Source organism: Pan troglodytes, chromosome 8, assembly GCF_028858775.2.
Source record: "Pan troglodytes isolate AG18354 chromosome 8, NHGRI_mPanTro3-v2.0_pri, whole genome shotgun sequence".
Lineage (NCBI taxonomy): Eukaryota > Metazoa > Chordata > Mammalia > Primates > Hominidae > Pan > Pan troglodytes.
In genome coordinates this window covers 56,174,194-56,193,653 of record NC_072406.2, presented here as the reverse complement: position 1 = coordinate 56,193,653, position 19,460 = coordinate 56,174,194, and the positions used below count along the sequence as shown (strand labels likewise).

Below are 19,460 nucleotides of genomic sequence, written 5' to 3'. Positions count from 1 at the left end.
ATGGAGAAACCCTGTCTCTACTAAAAATATAAAATTAGCCAGGCATGGTGGCGCATGCCTGTAATCCCAGCTACTCCGTAGGCTGGGGCAGGAGAATTGCTTGAACCCAGGAGGCGGAGGTTGTGGTGAGCTGAGATCGCGCCACTGCACTCTAGCCTGGGCGACAGAGCAGGACTCTGTCTCAAAAAAAAAAAAAAAAATTGCTACTAGCTGCATTTATAAAAGTAAAAAGAAACAGGTGAAATTAATGTTAATATTTTATTTGATTCAATATATCCAAAATATTATATTTCACATGTGATTAATAAAGTTATCCATGAGACATTTGACATTCTTTTTTTCTGTATTGTCTTTGAAACCTGGTATTACAGCACATCTCAATGCATATGCTATATCTTCCTGGGTATACTTAATTTTTATTTAGAATCCATAAAAATAATAGTTGACGCCGGGTGCAGTGGCTCAAGCCTGTAATCCCAGCACTTTGGGAGGCCGAAGCGGGCAGATCACGAGGTCAAGAGATCGAGACCTTCCTGGCCAATATGGTGAAACCCCGTCTCTACTAAAAATACAAAAATTAGCTGGACATGGTGGTGGGTGCCTGCAGTCCCAGCTACTCAGGAAGGTGAGGCAGGATAATCGCTTGAACCTTGGAGGTGGAGATTGCAGTGAGCCGAGATCAGGCCACTGCACTCCAGCCTGGTGACAAAGCAACACTCCGTCTCAAAAATAAAATAATAGTTGAAAAAGTAGATTCACATACCCAAGTTGTTCTAAACATACTTAAAAGTCTTCTAGGCCGGGCACAGTGGCTCATGCTTGTAATCCCAGCACTTTGGGAGGCCGAGGCGGGTGGATCGCCTGAGATCAGGAGTTCGAGACCAGCCTGGCCAACATAGTGAAACCCTGTCTCTATTAAAAATACAAAAAATTAGCTGGGCGTGGTGGTGGGCACCTGTAATCCCAGCTACTAAGGAAGCTGAGGCAGGAGAATCACTTGAACCCATGAGGCAGAGGTTGCAGTGAGCCGAGATCACGCCATTGCACTCCAGCCTGGGCAACAAGAGCAAAACTCTTGTCTCAAAAGAAAAAAAGAAGTCTTCTAATAACTGAATGAGTATTTGTTTTTAAATTTAAGGCAAGGACATGAAGAAATGTCAGCTCTATGTACTGTTGATAGAAATGTAAAATGGTGCAGCCACTATGGAAAACAGTTCTGGCAGATCCTCAGGAAACAAAATAGAATTACCATACATACGATCCAGCAGTACCACTTTTGGGTCTATATGCAAAAGAATTCAAAGCAGAAACTCAGATATTGTATGTTCATCTTCATAGCAGCATTATTTACAATAGTCAAAAGATAGAGGTGAGTCAAGTGTCCACTGGTTAGATGAATGGATGAACAAAATGTGGTATATACATACAGTGGAGTTTATTGTTGTTTTTCTTTCTGAGACGGAGTCTTGCTGTGTTGCCCAGGCTGGAGTGCAGTGGCACCATCTTGGCTCACTGCAACCTCTGCCTCCTGGGTTCAAGCAGTTCTCCTGCCTCAGGCTCCCTAGTAGCTGGGATTACAGGCGCACGCCACCACACCTGGCTCATTTTTGTATTTGTAATAGAGACGGGGTTTCACCATGTTGACCAAGCTGGTCTCGAACTCCCAACCTCAGGTGATCCACCCACCCCAGCCTTCCAAAGTGCTGGGATTACAGACAAAGCAAGACCCTGGCTCAAAAAATAATACAATACAATAAAATAAAAAGTCAGCCTCTCAGTGGCACTAACCACATTTCTTTTTTTTTTTCGAGACAGAATCTCGCTCTTTCACCCAGGCTGGAGTGCAGTGGTGCGATCTCGGCTCACTGCAACCGCTGCCTCCCGGGTTCAAGTGATTCTCCGGCCTCAGCCTCCCGAGTAGCTGGGACTACAGGTGCGTGACACCACGCCTGGCTAATTTTTTGTATTTTTAGTAGAGATATGGTTTCACCATGTTAGCCAGGATGGTCTCGATCACCTGATCACGTCATCCGGCAGCCTTGGCCTCCCAAAGTGCTGGGATTATAGGCGTGAGCCACCGCGCCTGGCCAAACTAACCACATTTCAGGTGCTCAACAACTTTTCATGGCTAAATGGCCCCTGTATCCTACAATGAGCTCTAGTCTGAGACAGAACAATGGAAGTCCTATCTTAAACCTGACCTGTTGCTCAGTCTGTGTGCTAAGGTACTGCCTTTCTTGACTTACCCTGAAGGGTTGGAGCCCCTTTATCTGACAAGCCTTGCTTATTATTCTGTTATTTCACAATATGCTGCAGTATGCTGTGGGAGTTTTACTAATATGTATAGAAGAGGCCGGGCGCAGTGGCTCATGCCTGTAATCCCAACACTCTGGGAGGCTGAGGTGAGTGGATCACCTGAGGTCAGGAGTTCGAGACCAGCCTGGCCAACATGGTGAAACCCCAACTTTACTAAAAATACAAAAATTAGCCAGGCGTGGTGGCACATGCCTGTAATCCCAGCTACTCAGGAGGCTGCGGCAGTAGAATCGCTTGAACCCAGGAGGCAGAGGTTACAGTGATCCAACATTGCATCACTGCACTCCAGGCTAGGCAACAGAGTGAGACTCTGTCTAAAAAAAAAAAAAAAAGTATAGAAGAAAAATGCAGCCTCCTAATATGCTATCCATCCACTTTTACTCTGTGGATGCAAAATTTCTCAGAATGGAGGCATAGGGAGCTTACTCTAACTCTGTTTGTTGACTCATGAAATTGTACCCTAACATGGATGACTTCACACCATAGGCATTGACCCAATGTCTATGAATTGAAAGCAGCTTATTGTAAGGTTGTCTCATTTATGAACAGCACAGGGACTTGATATCTGAAACGGAGGGTGAAGGAGCGCTGCTCCACAGGCATCAGGAGGGTTTGCTCTGACTTTGCCTCAAGGGCTTAATGTGGTTGGTTTTAATTTAGTTTTTAGTACAGTATAGGATTCCTAACAGGTGCACAATATACATTTATTTCAGATAAGGATTGATTGGAAATGTGCTATTTTCATATTAGTCTTTATATTTCATTGCTGTGTGATTTAATCAAACTTTTCAATTCTCAAATATTCTGTTTGTTTCCAATTACATGCAGCTCCTGCATATGTCTTCTTTTCTGAAAACGTATAATATCTGACTTATCCCTCAGCTTGGCAGTAAGCACTCTAAAAAGCAAGGATGCTGGCCAGGCGCGGTGGCTCACGCCTGTAATCCCAGCACTTTGGAAGGCCGAGGCGGGCAGATCACGAGGTCAGGCGTTTGAGACCAGCCTGGCCAGCATGGTGAACCCCTGTCTCTACTAAAAATATAAAAAATTATCTGGTCATGGTGGTGCACGCCTGTAATCCCAGCTACTCAGGAGGCTGAGTCAGAAGAATCACGTGAACCCAGGAGGCGGAGGTTGCAATGAGCCAACATCGCACCACTGCACTCCAGCCCGGGCGATAGAGCGAGACTCTGTCTCAAAAAAAAAAAAAAAAAGCAAGGATGCTGGTATCCAACATGTTAAAAAATAAATAAAAGCAAGGACAGAACAGTGTAATTCTTCTTACCTTCTATACCATCAGGCACAGAGCTCAATAAATTTTCAGTATTTGCTGACTACTAGAAATATTTTTTCTGTAAGAGTTCATGTGCATTTTAATCTTACTATATATGCTGCTGAAGTGAGCACATGTTCACATGTATTTTTTGTTTTTTTTTGGTTTTGGTTTCTTTTTTTTTTTTTTTTTTGAGACAGTCTCCTCTGTCACCCAAGCTGGAGTGCAGTGGCGTGATTTCAGCCCACTGCAACCTCCGCCTCCTGGATTCTAGTGATTCTGCTCCCTCAGCCTCCCTGCTGGGTTCTAGTGATTCTCCTGCCTCAGCCTCCCAAGTAACTGGGACTCCAGGCACGCACCACCATGCCTGGCTTATTTTTTAATTTTTATTAGAGACAGGGTTTCACTATTGGTTGGCCAGGCTGGTTTCAAACTACTGAATTCAAGTGATAGGCCCACATCGGCCTCCCAAAATGCTGGGATTACAGGCGTCAGCCACCATGCCCGGCCCACATGTATTTTCTTTTTCTTTCTTTTTTCTTTTTTTTTGAGATAGTCTCAGGCTGCCGTCCAGGCTGGAGTGCAATGGCATGATCTCAGCTCACTGCAACCTCCTCCACCTCCCGGGTTCAAGCGATTCTTTTGCCTCAGCCTCCCAAGTAGCTGAGATTACAGGCGCCCGCCACCACACCCGGCTAATTTTTGTATTTTTAGTAGAGACAGAGTTTCACCATGTTGGCCAGGCTGGTCTTGAACTCCTGACCTCAGGTGATCCACCCGCCTTGGCCTCCCAAAGTGGTGAGATTACAGGCGTAAGCCACCGTGCCCAGCCGTTTTTTTTTTGTTTTTTTTTTTTTTGAGGCAGGGTCTCACTCAGGTTGCCCATGCTGGAGTGCAATGGCGCCATCTCGGCTCACTGCAACCTCTGTCTCCTGGGTTCAAGCGATTCCCCTGCCTCAGCCTCCTGAGTAGCTGGGATTACAGGCAAGCGCCACCACGCCTGGCTAATCTTGTATTTTTAGTAGAGTCGGGGGTTTTTCCATGTTGGCCAGGCTGGTCTCAAACTCCCAACCTCAGGTGATCCATCTGCCTCGGCCTCCCAAAGTGCTGGGATTATAGGCATGAGTCACCGTGTCCGGCCAAAAACATTTTTTTAAAGAGATTGAGGGGGAGGGGGGTCTCACTATGTTGCCCAGGCTGGTCTCCAGCTGACCTCAAGTAATTCTCCTGCTTTAGCCTCCCAAAGTGCTGGAATTACAGACATGAGCCACCACATCTAACCCATAAAGGCACATTTAAGGGCATGGTTGCCCAAGTGCATTTCAGCACCAGAAAGAACCATGGGGAGAGGATCCCAGCCATGGAAACAGGCCTGTCAGGTGTGGTCAAGATGAATGAAAACTAACTTTGTGGCTAAGTCAGCCAACTTATAGGAAATCAGCAAACTGATAGGAAATAATATTTATAGTTAACATTTTTAGGAAACCAAATTGCTTTTCACTGCTTTTACAGATATCGGTAGACTTACTTATAGATTCAGTATTCATTACTTCGTTGTATATTGAATCAAGTGGCCCTCTCTCTCTTAAGGGATGAAAGTTAGGCCTGGCTGGCAGAAGTGAGACTGGCTGGGATAGAAGAGAAAGAGTCCCAGTTAAGACCCATTATAGCTGGGCGCGGTGGCTCACGCCTGTAATCCCAGCACTTTGGGAGGCTGAGGTGGGCAGATCTCGAGGTCAGGTGATTGAGACCATCCTGGCTAACAGGGTGAAACCTCGTCTCTACTAAAAATACAAAAAATTAGCTGGGCGTGGTGGTGGGCGCCTGTAGTCCCAGCTACTCAGGAGGCTGAGGCAGGAGAATGGTGTGAACCCAGGAGGCGGAGCTTGCAGTGAGCCGAGATGGTGCCACTGCACTCCAGCCTGGGCGACAGAGCGAGACTCTGTCTCAAAAAAAAAAAAAAAAAGACCCATTATTTTGCTGTCCAGAAAACTTATCCCAGGGAAGCTAAGCTAAGCAACTTTGGAAAAGTTGCCTAAATGGTGAATAGCTGCACAGAAACCCACTGTGCCTGAGTCCTATTCTAACCATCTTCCTCTCAAGCCAGACTGATTTATTTGCTATGTGTGTATGCATGTGTGTGTCTCCTTGCTTTGCCCAGTAAAAAGTACTATAAGTACCATACCATAAGTACAAAGTAGTGTAAGACTGTAAAAGTGAACATACAAGCTGATACCATGCAAAGCAATCTTAATGATCAATGAGAAAAATTATGATTGTTCTGTGACTTTCAAAATTTTTTGCCAAAACATTAAAAACTCTTTCAGTTTGAAATGTACAGGGAAATGAAAATAGTAAAACTAATATTTATCTGGTACTATGTAATTTAATACATTAGAAATATTGAGGCCAGGCGCAGTGGCTCACACTTACAATCCCAGCACCTTGGGAGGCCAAGTTGGGCAAATCACCTGAGGTCAGGAGTTTGAGACCAGCCTGGTCAACATGGTGAAACCCTGTCTCTACTAAAAATACAAAAATTAGCCAGGTGTGGTGGTGGGCACCTGTAGTCTCAGCTACTTGGGAGGCTGAGCCAGGAGAATCACTTGGAACCGGGAGGCGGAGTTTGCAGTGAGCTGAGATTACACTATTGCACTCCAGCCTGGGTGACAGAGTGAGACTCCATCCCCCAACAACAACAATTTAAAAAAGAAAAGAAAAGAGAAAGAAAGAAATATTGAGAATTAGTTTTCTTTGTAAAAACCTACCAAGAGGCCCGGTATGGTGGGAGACAAGAAGCAACACAACCACATGCCTTTCTGTGCATGAGTGAACGAAATAACAGACTTTCAAAGAAATTACGCAACTTGTCACTGATCATGTACATTTGTTATTCACAGTGCTTTGTGCACTGACGAGCTGGCAACGAAGTTTATATTTTATGTAATTGCTCATACTTAACATACTGTAGTAACTGATATTTGAACCCTGTTGTTGGGAGACTGATGTTACTTAACAAAACCCTGGTAAGTGAAATCCATGCATATTTGGGCCTTGTACAATGAAGTCTGGCTGTATAATGTATTTCTATGACATTGGACAAGTCCCTCCGAGAGATAAAACCACCCATCTCTCAGAGTTACCATGTGAAGTAGTGATCACATAAATATGTTCTACACAGCAGTGGGCAGACAGCTGCCAGGCTTTTGAGTAGGAATAATTAATATTTGTGGCAGCAGAAACAAAATCTTTTTTTTTGTAGAAAATTCCAAAATTAGCCAGGTGCGGTGCTCATGTCTGTAATCCCAGCACTTTGGGAGGCCAAGGCAGGCGGATCGTGAGGTCAAGAGATAAAGACCATCCTGGCCAACATGGTGAAACCCCATCCCTACTGAAAATACAAAAATTAGCTGGGCGTGATGGCACGCACCTGTAGTCCCAGCTACTCACGAGGCTGAGTCAGGAGAATCACTTGAACCCGGGAGGCAGAGGTTGCAGTGAGCCGAGATTGCACCATAGCACACCAGCCTGGGTGACAGAACAAGACTCCATCTCAAAAAAAAAAAAAAAAAATCCAAAATTGCTTTTAGATTCCTACTGATGTGATTAAACAGAAGACTCAATACTTTATGGAAATATATACATTTCCTACGCCCAGCTAATTTTTGTATTTTCAGTAGAGACAGGGTTTCTCCATGTTGGTCAGGCTGGTCTTGAACTCCCAACCTCAGGTGATCCGCCCACCTTGGCCTCCCAAAGTGCTGGGATTACAGGCATGAGCCACCGTGTCCGGCCAGCAGTCTGAAACTTCTTAAGTCTTACCTAAATTATCTAGTTTTGAGAGGATGAAGGCAGTTAGAATGTCTAAAGCAAGGTACTGTGTAACTACAAAAGAGGACTGTTGCCTTGTTTCCAGGGATGGAGGAGGTAGAATAGGGGTATAAGGTGAGAAAAGGGATGGTGTTCCGCACAGTGTTCTGTGTTTTTCTGAGTCAGATCTACATGGGAGCTTCATTATTTGGTTTGCAATTTCTAAAATACTCTTAACTCTAGTCCCAAGTGCAAGAATGAACATATTCCAGTAACAAATAACAGATTAAAATTTTGACATCTATAATTTTAGTTTGCTACAGCATGTTCCTTTCTAAGTGTTCTCTTTTATTTTATTTATTTAGTTATCTATTTCTTGAAATGGAGTCTCACTCTGTCGCCCAGGCTGGAGTGCAGTGAAGCGATCTTGATTCACTGCCACCTCCACCTCCCAAGTTCAAACTATTCTCATTCCTCAGCCTCCGGAGTAGCAGGGATTACAGGCGTGTGCCACCATACCAGGCTAATTTTTGTATTTTTTAGTAGAGACAGGGTTTTGCCATGTTAGCCAGGCTGGTCTTGAACTCCTGGCCTCAAGTGATCCGCCAGCCTTGGCCTCCCAAAGTGCTGGGATTACAGGCGTGAGTCACTGTGCCCGGTCTAAGTGTTCTTTCTATATGGAAATACAGATATATTGATGAGTCATATGCATAAGGATAACAAAGTCCACCACTTTTTTTTTTTTTAAGAGACGGGGTCCTGCTCTGTCACCCAGGCTGAAGGGCAGTGGTGTGATCCCAGCTCACTGCAACCTCAACCTCCTAGGCTGAGTAATCCTCCCACCTCAGCTTCCCAAGTAGCTAAGATTATAGGTGCACACCACCACACCTGGCTAATTTTAAAATTTTTGTAGAGACAGGGTGTCGCTTATGCCGCCAAGGTTGGTCTTGAACTGCTAGGCTCAATCGATGCTCCCGCCTTGGCTTCACAAAGTGCTGGGATTACAGGCATGAGCCACCAAGCCCAGCTAACTCATAGTCTTTAATACAATTTTTTCCCAGCATCTATAAAATGGTCATTCAGGAGAGTGTAGAAACAGCTTCTCTGATGAGTGGATTGCTCATCATATTCTGATAGTAGTCACTGGAATTAACATTGGTAAGAAGCAGTTGAGACCTGTAAGAGCAAAGAGAGACGATTTATTTCAAGAGGGTGCCCAGATGACCTGCAAACAAGTTTGCTCCAATGAGGCCCCTGAATTTGGAGAAGCAATGAAGGAAGGAGAAAGGGCTAAAATAACATAGTCGGTTGTTCCAATATTCCAAACGGGAAAAATGGAAGAAACCACTGATAACATTTTGAAGTACATCCTTCCAGAACTTTTTAATGTATATTAAAGTATACATTATATATTTAATCACTATACCCTAATCCATCATTCTAGGGAAATGTACACGGTATCACTATAAAAGTTCTAGATTATCTCTCTCAGCCCAGCCCCAAGTCTTCCCGAAGGCAGAAAAGTTGACCACTTGTCCGATAGTAGGTTAACCTCTGCTGCGGGTGTTAGGATGGCAGTAAGAACTCAGCCTTGTCTCTAAGCACCCAGTTATTGAAGCATGGAGTACATGGTACAATTCCTTCTATCAGGGTTCAAAGGGAGAAACACCACCAGTCACGTGTATGTGCGATGTGTTTCAGGGATCTGACGTTACGCAACCGCGGGAGTGGAGGGCTGCAGGAACATGCTGGAACGCACCTCGGGTCTCATGTTCTCCGCACCTCTGACCTCGGCAGCGAGGACGTCCCGCAGAGGGAGGGGACCCTTCTCCACAGAGCTGCACACGCCTGGCCCCGGAAAGGCGAAAGGAGGAGCCAAAAGAGGCTCTCGGCCGGGCGCGGTGGCTCATGCCTGCAGTCTCAGCACTTTGGGAGGCCCAGGCGGGCGGATCGCTTGAGCCCCGGAGTTCGGGAGCAGCCTAGCCAACATGGCGAGACCCACGTCTCTACTAAAAATACAAAAAATGTAGCCGGGAGTGGGGGCGCCCGCTGGTGGTCCCAGCTACCGAGCGGCTGAGGCGAGAGGAGGCTGAGGCTGCAGTGAGCGGTGATCACGCCACTGCACTCCAGCCTGAGCCACAGAGCCAGACTAGGTCTCAAGAAAAAAACAGAGGCGAGTGGCAGCCGCTCTCCGCAGAGCCTGGGAGTCCGCGTCCCGCCCCGCGCAGCAGGCGCGCCCGGCCCCCCCCTGCCGCCGGCAGCGCTGGAAGGGCGCTTTGGGCCACGTGGTCCTGCGGCCGCCCCGCCTGCTCCGGGTGGGCCTCAGGCGGCCTGCCCCGGGAGGATCCCGCGTTGGGCGGGCTCAGTGTTTCCTGATACCAGGCGGCTGTGAGGCAACTTAAGTTTTCTGAGGAAACTTTGGTTTCTTTTTCTTTGTCCGCAAAAGACGTCAGCCCTATCCCTTGTTTCTCATTTTTCGCGGGTCTCTCTCATTGCCTTCACACACCAGTTTTAACCACAGTTAAACTGGGAAGGAACTGGGCACGGTGGTGGCAAGCGCCTGTGGTCCCAGCTACTTGGGAGGCTGAGGACGGAGAGATCGCTTGAGCCCGGGAGGTCGAGGCTGCAGTGAGCCGGGATCGCACCACTGCACTCCATCCTGGGCTATACAGCAAGACCCTTCAACAAAAAATAATTTAAAAAAACAAGGCTGGGCGCGGTAGCACACTCCTGTAATCCCAGCACTTTGGAAAACGGAGACAGACGGATTGCTTGAAGCCCAGGAGTTCAAGATCAGCCTGGGCAACATAGCGAGACGCGTCTCTATAAAAAGAAAAATACAAATATTAGCGGGGCGTGCTGGCGAGAGCCTGTGGTCCCAGCTACTCTGGAGGCAGAGATGAGAGGATCGCTTGAGCTCAGGAGGCAGAGGTTGTAGTGAGCCCAGACTGCGCGCCATTGCACTCCAGCCCGGGCGAAAAAGTGAGACCCTGTCTCCAAAAAGTAAAAAAAAAAAAAAAAAAAAAAAAAAAAAAAAAAAAAATTAAAAAGGGAATGGTAGGGGGAAAGGAAGGATAAGGAGAGATTTGCTAAAGGATATGCATCAGTACAGCTATCTGGTTTTCAATGCCATAGGATGACTTTGGTTCACCATAATAGTTTCAAATAGTTAGGAGAAAAATATTGAATGTTCCCAACAGGAAGAAATGATAAATATTTGAGATGATGGATGTTAATTATCCTGATCACTATACGTTATATGTATCAAAACATCACTATGTACCCCATGAATATGTACAATTATTTGTCAATTAAAAATTATTTTAGGCCAGGTGCAGTGGCTCACGCCTGTAATCCCAGCACTTTGGGAGGCTGAGGTGGGCGGATCACGAAGTCAGGAGATCAAGACTATCCTGGCCAACACGGTGAAACCCCGTCTCTACTAAAAATACAAAAAATTAGCCGAGCGTGGTGGTGGGCGCCTGTAATCCCAGGCACTCGGGAGGCTGAGGCAGGAGAATGGCGTGAACCCTGGAGGCGGAGCTTGCAGTGAGCTGAGATCGTGCCACTGCACTCCAGCCTGGGCAACAAAGCAAGACTCCGTCTTAAAAAAAAAATTATTTTAAAAAGATCAACTGATCTTTATGAACTATCTTTTTTCCCCACTCTCTGTTGTAGGAGGGAAGAAAACTTCAAAGTCAACATTATTAAGAACCACTATGATGAAGATTTTATAAAAAGCTCAGATTTGGCCAGGCACGGTGGCTCATGCCTGTAATCCCAGCACTTTGGGGGTCCGAGGCAGGTGGATCACTTCAGGTCAGGAGTTTGAGACCAGCCTGGCCAACCAATGGTGGAACCCCATCTTTACTAACAATACAAGGATTAGTTGGGCTTGGTGGCACATGCTTGTAATCCTAGCTACTTGGGAGATTGAGGCGGGAGAATTGCTTGAATCTAGGAGGTGGAGGCTGCAGTGAGCCAAGATCGAGCCACTGCACTCAGCCTGGGTAACAGAGCCAGACTCTGTCTCAAACACAAAAACACAAACAAAACAGTTTACCTTGGGTGAGGTATGGTGAGGTTAGATGCAGCACAGGAGTTACAAACCAGTTTTACAGTTTTTGTTTTTGTTTTTTGTTTGAGACAGTCTTTTACTCCGTCACCCAGGCTGGAGAGTAGTGGCGCTCCAGCCTCCCAGAGGAGGTTGCTCCTCCACCTCCCGGTTTCAAGCAGTTCTCCCTCCTCAGCCTCCCGAGTACCTGGGACTACAGGCATGCGCGCTGCTATGCCCAGCTAATTTTTGTATTTTTAGTAGAGCCAGGGTTTCACCATGTTGGCCAGACTGGTCTTGAACTCTTGGCCTCAAGTGATTTGCCTGCTTCTGCCTCCCAAAGTGCTGGGATTACAAGCGTGAGCCACCACATTGGCCCAAGTTTTACTTTTGTACTCTCATTTCCCTGGGGCTTCACACAAGGCCATTCAGCAGGAGCAGAAGGGGTCACTAGGCAGAGGGAGTGAGGGGGGAACTGCAGAAGAGCCTTTGTTGTGGTTTTTGCAGGAAGAGAAGGGTTAGGCAAGGCCAACAGGTTTGGGATTGGCTAATTTGAGTAATTTCCGGGGGCTCAGGGGCATGGGGCTGGCCCTAGTTGTCTGGCAACTGGCCCTGGAGTGATTACGGTGTATAATGGTCCCGAGTGTTTGAGCCTGGTAACAGAGGTGGTTGGGGGTGCAGACATAATCGGCAGCTCAAGAAGAGGAACTAACTGGCTTTTAGCCAGAGCCTAAAATCTAAGTCAAGACAGCACACACCCACACACAAACTACATTGCCTGAAACAATATTCTTTAAAGATATTTACCTAAAGGGCCACAAATTTTATTAAATCTCTGATCCTGAAACTTCAATACTCCCCACTGACTATATAAAGTTATCTTCAGGTTTTTTTTTGTTTTGTTTTTTGTTTTTGAGAAGGAGTCTCGCTCTGTGGCTCAGGCTGGAGTGCAGTAGAGCCATCTCGGCTCACTGCAACCTCCACCTTCTGGGTTCAAGCAATTCTTCTGCCTCAGCCTCCCGAGTAGGTGGGATTACAGATGTGTGCCACCACGCCCAGCTGATTTTTCTATTTTTAGTAGACACGGGGTTTCACTATGTTGACCAGGCTGGTCTTGATCTCCTAACCTCAGGTGATCCACCTGCCTCAAGCCTCCCATAGTGCTGGGATTACAGGCGTGAGCCACCGCACCCGGCCTGTATTTTTAGTAGAGAAGGGGTTTCGTCATGTTGGCCAGGCTGGTCTCGAACTCCTGACCTTAGGTGATTCACCCTCCTCAGCCTCCCAAAGTGCTGGGATTACAGGCATGAGCCACTGTGCCTGACCAATTTAGAAATATTTTATCATTCAAAAATTAGGCGGCTTTCAGGGATCATTTCTATAGTCTGCTACTAGAGTACTTTCTGTGAAAGTGTAGAGCCCCCGGAAACGACAGGAGGTGCAGTTTTCTCCTGAGTGTGAAGCCGGCGCTTGGTGTTGCTTTCGCCATTCAGGTTTCTTCTCCTCCGTGGGGGAATGAGAGGGAGAGGACACAGGCTGAATGGTTTGAGTTACCAAAGTAAAAAAATATATTTACAGTAATGCTTTTTAATTTTTATTTATTTATTATTCGAGACAGAATCTTGCTCTGTCGCCCAGGCTGGAGTGCAGTGGCATGATCTCGGCTCACTGTGACCTCCGCCTCCCGGGTTTAAGCGATTCTCCTGCCTCAACCTCTGGAGTAGCTGGGATTACAGACGCGCACCACCACGCCTAATTTTTTTTTTTTTTTTTTTTTTTTGAGACGGAGTCTCGCTCTGTCACCCAGGCTGGAGAGCAGTGGTGCGATCTTGGCTCACCGCAAGCTCCGCCTCCCGGGTTCACGCCATTCTCCTGCCTCAGCCTCCTGAGTAGCTGGGACTACAGGCGCCTGCCACTGCGCCCGGCTAATTTTTTTTTTTTTTTTTTTTTGTATTTTTAGTAGAGACGGGGTTTCACCGTGTTAGCCAGGATGGTCTCGATCTCCTGATCTCGTGATCCTCCCGCCTCAGCCTCTCAAAGTGCTGGGATTACAGGCGTGAGCCACTGCCCCCAGCCACTAATTTTTGTATTTAGAGTAGAGACGGGTTTTCACCATGTTGGCCAGGCTGGTGGCGAATTCCTGACCTCGTGATCCGCCCACCTCGGCCTCCCAAAGTGCTGGTGTTATAGGTGTGAACCATCGCACCCGGCCTGCTTTTTATTTTATTTATTTATTTATTTTTTCTGAGACTGAGTCTCGCTCTTGTTGCCCAGGCTGGAGTGTGCAGTGGCTCACTGCAAACTCCGCCTCCCGGGTTCAAGCGATTCTCCTGCCTCAGCCTCCCGAGTAGCTGGGATTACAGGCGTCCACCACCACGCCCAGCTAATTTTTCTATTTTTAGTAGAGACAGGTTTCACCATGTTGGTCAGGCTGGTCTCCAACACCTGTCCTTGTGATCCGCCAGCCTCGGCCTCCCAAAGTGTTGGGATTACAGGCATGAGCCGCTGCGACGCCTGGCCAGTAATGCTTTTTTTTTTGTTTGAGAGTTTCACTCTTCTTGCCCAGGCTGGAGTGCAATGGCACGATCTCGGCTCACCGCAACCTGCGCCTCCTGGGTTCAAGCGATTCTCCTGCCTCAGCCTCCCTAGTAGCTGGGATCACAGGCATGTGCCACCATGCCTGGTTAATTTTGTATTTTTAGTAGAGACGGGGTTTCTCCATGTTGGTCAGGCTGGTCTCGAACTCCCGATCTCTGGTGATCCGCCCGCCTTGGCCTCCCAAAGTGTTGGGATTACAGGCGTGAGCTACCGCGCCTGGCAATTTTTTTTTTTTTTTTTTTTTTTTTGAGATGGAGTTTCGCTCTTGTTTCCCAGGCTGGAGGGCAGTGGTGTGATCTCCACTCAGCACAACCTCCACCTCCCAGGTTCAAGTGATTCTCCTGTCTCAGCCTCTCAAGTAGCTGGGATTACAGGCATGTGCTACCACGCCCGCCTAATTCTGTATTTTTAGTACAGACATGGTTTCTCCGTGTTGTTCAGGCTTATCTCGAACTTCTGACCTCAGGTGATCCGCCCACCTCAGCCTGCAAAAGCACTGAGATTACAGGCATGAGCCACCGCGCCTGGCCCAGTAATGCTTTTTAAAGAGTCGAAAAGCACCTCAGAGCACTGGTTTATCTATAATCTTTTTTTTTTTTTTTTTTTTTTGAGACAGTCTTGCTCTGTTGCCCAGGCTGGAGTACAATCTCACTGCAACCTCCACTTCCCCGGTTCAAGTGATTCTTCTCCCTCAGTCTCCCGAAAGCTAGGATTACAGGCACAGGCACATGCCACCACATCTGGCTAATTTTTCTATTTTTTGTAGAGATGGGGTTTCACCATGTTGGCCAGGCTGTTCTCGAACTCCTGACCTTGTGATCTGCCCGCCTCGGCCTCCCAAAGTGCTGGGATTACAGGTGTGAGCCACCACACCTGGCCTATCTGTTATCTTTTGTCCAAAAACAATAAAAGAGCAAAATGTCTGTTAAATTTGTTATATATCTATAATTTTCTGTATGTTTCAAGTATTCCATAATTTTTTTTAAAATGTAAGTTAATAAGAGAAAAAGAAAGGCAGAGAGAAAGAGAAGGTGCATGCTGTCCTGTCCCTTGCACATTTTGATCCAAATGAAGTTTTCTGACTCTTCTGAGGCTCCATAGAGCTGAAGGCATCTAACTGTACACAGTTTTTGGTAGGAAAACTCATGATCAGACTAAAAGATGATGACTTAGAATGAAAAAAGAGCTGGCCAGGTGTGGTGGCTCATGCCTGCCTATAATCCCAGCACTTTGGGAGGCCAAGGCAGGCAGATCACTTGAGGTCGGGAGTTCCAGACCAGTATGGCCAACATGGTGAAAACCTGTCCCTACTAAAAATACAAAAATTGGCTGGGCGCAGTAGCTCACGCCTGTAATCCCAGCGCTTTGGAGGCCGAGGCAGGTGGATCACCTGAGGTCAGGAGTTCGAAACAACCCTGGCCAACATGGCGAAACCCCATCTCTATTAAAAATACCAAAAAAAAAAAAAAAACTTTAGCTGGGCATGGTGGTGGGTGCCTGTGATCTCAGCTGCTCAGGAGGCTGAGGCAAAAGAATCGCTTGAACCCAGGAGGAGGAGGTTGCAGTGAGCCGAGATCACACCATAGTACTCCAGCCTGGGGTAGAAGAGGGAAACTCCGTCTCAAAAATAAATAAATAAAATAAAAGTAAATAAATAAAAATACAAAAATTATCCGAAAATTGCTTGAACCTGGCAGGCAGAGTTTGCAGTGAGCCCAGATCGTGCCACTGCACTCTAGCCTGGGCGACAGGGTGAGACTCCGCCTCAAAAAAATAAAATAAAAGGGTGAAGAAAGAGCTAGAACTTAGCTTACTAACATCCAAGTGAGTCCCTCAGTTGCTTGCTTGGCCTGCTGGGGAAATGGGCAAAGTAAGGGCAGCCACTCTACCAACACTGGCCACTACCACCTAATCAAGCTGTGGTCCTTTATTGGGCAAAGAAACCAATTCAAGCAAGTAACCAGCAAGCTCAGGTATCCCATAATCCTTCTTTCACTATTTAATACACAGTAAAAAGTGCTATTTGAAAGAACTGTCAAGTTCTCTGAAAGAATTGCAAATAACCTAGGGATCCAGCCTTCCTGGTGGTAGCTCACTTCAGTGAGTATCAGAGCAGCTTCAAAGTTGCACTTTTCTTTCTTTCTTTTTTTTTTTTTTTTGAGACGGAGTCTCGCTGTCGCCCAGGCTGGAGTGCAGTGGCGCCATCTCGGCTCACTGCAAGTTCCGCCTCCCGGGTTCACGCCATGCTCCTGCCTCAGCCTCCCGAGTAGCTGGGACTACAGGCACCCGCCACCTCACCTGGCTAATTTTTTGTATTTTTAGTAGAGACACGGTTTCACCTTGTTAGCCAGGATGGTCTCAATCTCCTGACCTCGTGATCCGCCGGCCTCGGCCTCCCAAAGTGCTGGGATTACAGGCGTGAGCCACCGTGCCCGGCCTCAAAGTTGCACTTTTCTATATTGGTCATGAAAATTAACCAGACAAGGCTGTGACTGCCGAATGTGCCTCTTCCCACCTGGGTTATCTCTGCCTCCTAGAGCACCTCGCTTCAAGGAGAAAAGTGACATTTAGACAGGGCCTATACTGACTAGACAGGTCAGTTGGCTTTCTCACTTCCTTCATTCTCCTCTCAGATGGGAAAGGGAGGAGACAGCCTGAAAAGCCCATTTCTCACTAGGATCTAGATTGCAGTAGTTGAGAACGGACCCTGGAATCAGATGGGGCCTCCAGCCTCCATACAACTTCCAGCTCAGCCATCTAGAAGCTGGGTGACTCAGTTTCTTTCCGCCAAATGGTGGTAGTATCTACTGCGGGGTTGTTACGAGGTTTCAGTGGGATTAAGTAGAATAGCGCAAAGCATAGTGAGAATGCAGTATGTGTTAGCTACGGTTATTGCTATTTAACAGATACTATGATTTTTGAGCAATAGACATCTCTGAACCTTGGTGATCCCTGCCTACTTAATGGCACTGTCTTGCGGGAAGGGGGAATCTCAGCTTAATAGGTAAGGTGATTTTTCAAGAACTACTGAGTAGAAGATTTAAAAACCTCTGTAACGCTCCAAACCTGTAACCAATTGTATGGATGAGTAGTGTCTAGAGGGGAACTTATTTTTTAAAACTGACAATATTGGCCAGGCGCGGTGGCTCACGCCTGTAATCCCAGCACTTTGAGAGGCCGAGGCGGGTGGATCATGAGGTCAGGAGTTCGAGGCTAGCCTGGCCAACAAGGCGAAACCCTGTGTCTACTAAAAATACAAAAATTAGCCGGGCCTGGTGGTGGGCACCTCTAATCCCAGCTACTCGGGAGGCTGAGGCAGGAGAATCGCTTGAACCTGGGAGGTGGAGGGTGCGGTGAGCCAAGATCGTGCCATTGCATTCCAGCCTGGGCGACAAGAGCAAAACTCCGTCTCAAAAAAAAAAAAAAAAAAACCTGACAATATTTATTAAAAACTATTAAGTTTTTGGCTGGGCGCGGTGGCTCACGCCTGTAATCCCAGCACTTTGGGAGGCCGAGGCGGGCGGATCACGAGGTCAGGAGATTGACACCATCCTGGCTAACACGGTGAAACCCCGTCTCTGCTAAAAAAAAAAAAAAAAAACCCCGTCTCTGCTAAAAATAAAAAAAAATTTGCCGGGCGCCGTGGTGGGCGCCTGTAGTCCCAGCTACTCGGGAGGCTGAGGCAGGAGCATGGCGTGAACCCGGGAGGAGGAGCTTGCAGTGAGCTGAGATCGCACCACTGCACTCCAGCCTGGGCGACAGAGCGAGACTCCGTCTCAAAAAAAATAAAGTATTAAGTTTTTGATAATAATCAATGTACATAAACAACAGGAAATAATCAGGCAGGTCAGTCTGTAAGGGGCAGCATCTTGGAATTCAATTGTTTTAAACCATAGATCTTAAAGGTTCATCTCTGTGTAGATGCTTTCAAGCATCAAGGTGCTCTCTGAATGTTTAGATTTCAGAGCTTAGGTAAGACATTTCTATGGACACAGAGGTGAAAGGGCTACAGATAAGGAGGTAGTCCAGGTGGACCAGGTGTGGATGAGCATTTGCGAGTTGGTGAAGTGAGCCCAGTGTGGAAAAGGCCTAGGACCTGTGGCATCATTCTGAGTGATGCCAAGTCTTCACTGTGGGATAAAGCCTACATGTGACTGTGCTGGTACTCAATGCTGAAAAAGATAGAGTGGACACCTGGGATGACTCCTTAGGACAGCAGGAAGTTCTATAATCAGGCCAAAGTACTAGTCTTGCATTCAGAGAAGACCGTCTCCAACAACTATTACCTCATTTATGAATAATGGAGAACTATCAAATTTGAGTGAGGGGATCAAAGGTCCACTTAGCTTAGAGGCTTTTTTTTTTTTTTAACTTTTAAAATACAGACTGGGTCTCACTATGTTCCCCAGGCTGGTCTTGAACTCCAGGGCTCAAGCAATCCACTGGCCTTGGCCTCCCAAAGTGCTGGGATTACAGGTCTGAGCCACCGCACCCAGCCAGAGAGACTCTTAATACAAAGATTGCATGAATATATCTTCTTGCAGCTGGTTTAACAGTCCCTAAGTTCTGAAGCATTACTAGTCTTTTGGTTTAATTTTCTTTCTTTTTTTTTTTTGAGACAGAGTCTTGCTCTGTTGGCCAGGCTGGAGTGCAGTGGGAAAATCTTGGCTCACTGCAACCTCCATCTCCCGGGCTCAAGCAATTCTCCTGCCTCACCCTCCCGAGTAGCTGAGATTACAGGCATGTGCCACCACGCCCGGCTAATTTTTGTATTTTTAGTAGAGACAGGGTTTCACCATGTTGGCCAGGATGGTCTTGAACTCCTGACCTCAGGTAATCCGCCTGACTCGACTTCCCAAAGTGCTAGGATTACAGGCGTGAGCCCTTTTGGTTTAATTTTCCTAATATTTGATTTAAATTGGCTACTTGAATTTTTCTCTCCAGAAACATCTTTCTACAGCATGAGCTGTGATGCAGTCACTGTATGACTTTTTTTTTTTTTTTTTTTTTGAGACAGAGTTTCGCTCGTTACCCAGGCTGGAGGGCAATGGTGCAATCTCGGCTCACTGCAACCACCGCCTCCTGGATTCAAGCGATTCTCCTGCCTCAGCCTCCAGAGTAGATGGGACTACAGGCACGCGCCAACACGCCCGGCTAATTTTTTTTGTATTTTTAGTAGAGACAGGGTTTCGCCATGTTGCCCAGGCTGGTCTCAAACGCCTAACCTCAGGTGATCCACCCACCTCGGCCTCCCAAAGTCTTGGGATTACAGGCGCGAGCCACCGCGCCCGGCCGGCCACAACTTCTTAAGAATACCTACCTATCTGATTTTAGCCCCTTTCCTATGATGCTGAATACCTATCTGATTTTTGCAGGAACTATTTTCTGTAATTTTGCCTCAAATTATGC

At 46.9% G+C, this 19,460-nt stretch overlaps 1 pseudogene; it reads left to right on the top strand.

Annotated features, from left to right (window-relative positions):
* Nucleotides 1–12,808: 12,808 nt before the first annotated feature.
* LOC112204719 (small nucleolar RNA U3) lies at nt 12,809–12,998 on the top strand (annotated as a pseudogene).
* Nucleotides 12,999–19,460: the final 6,462 nt, after the last annotated feature.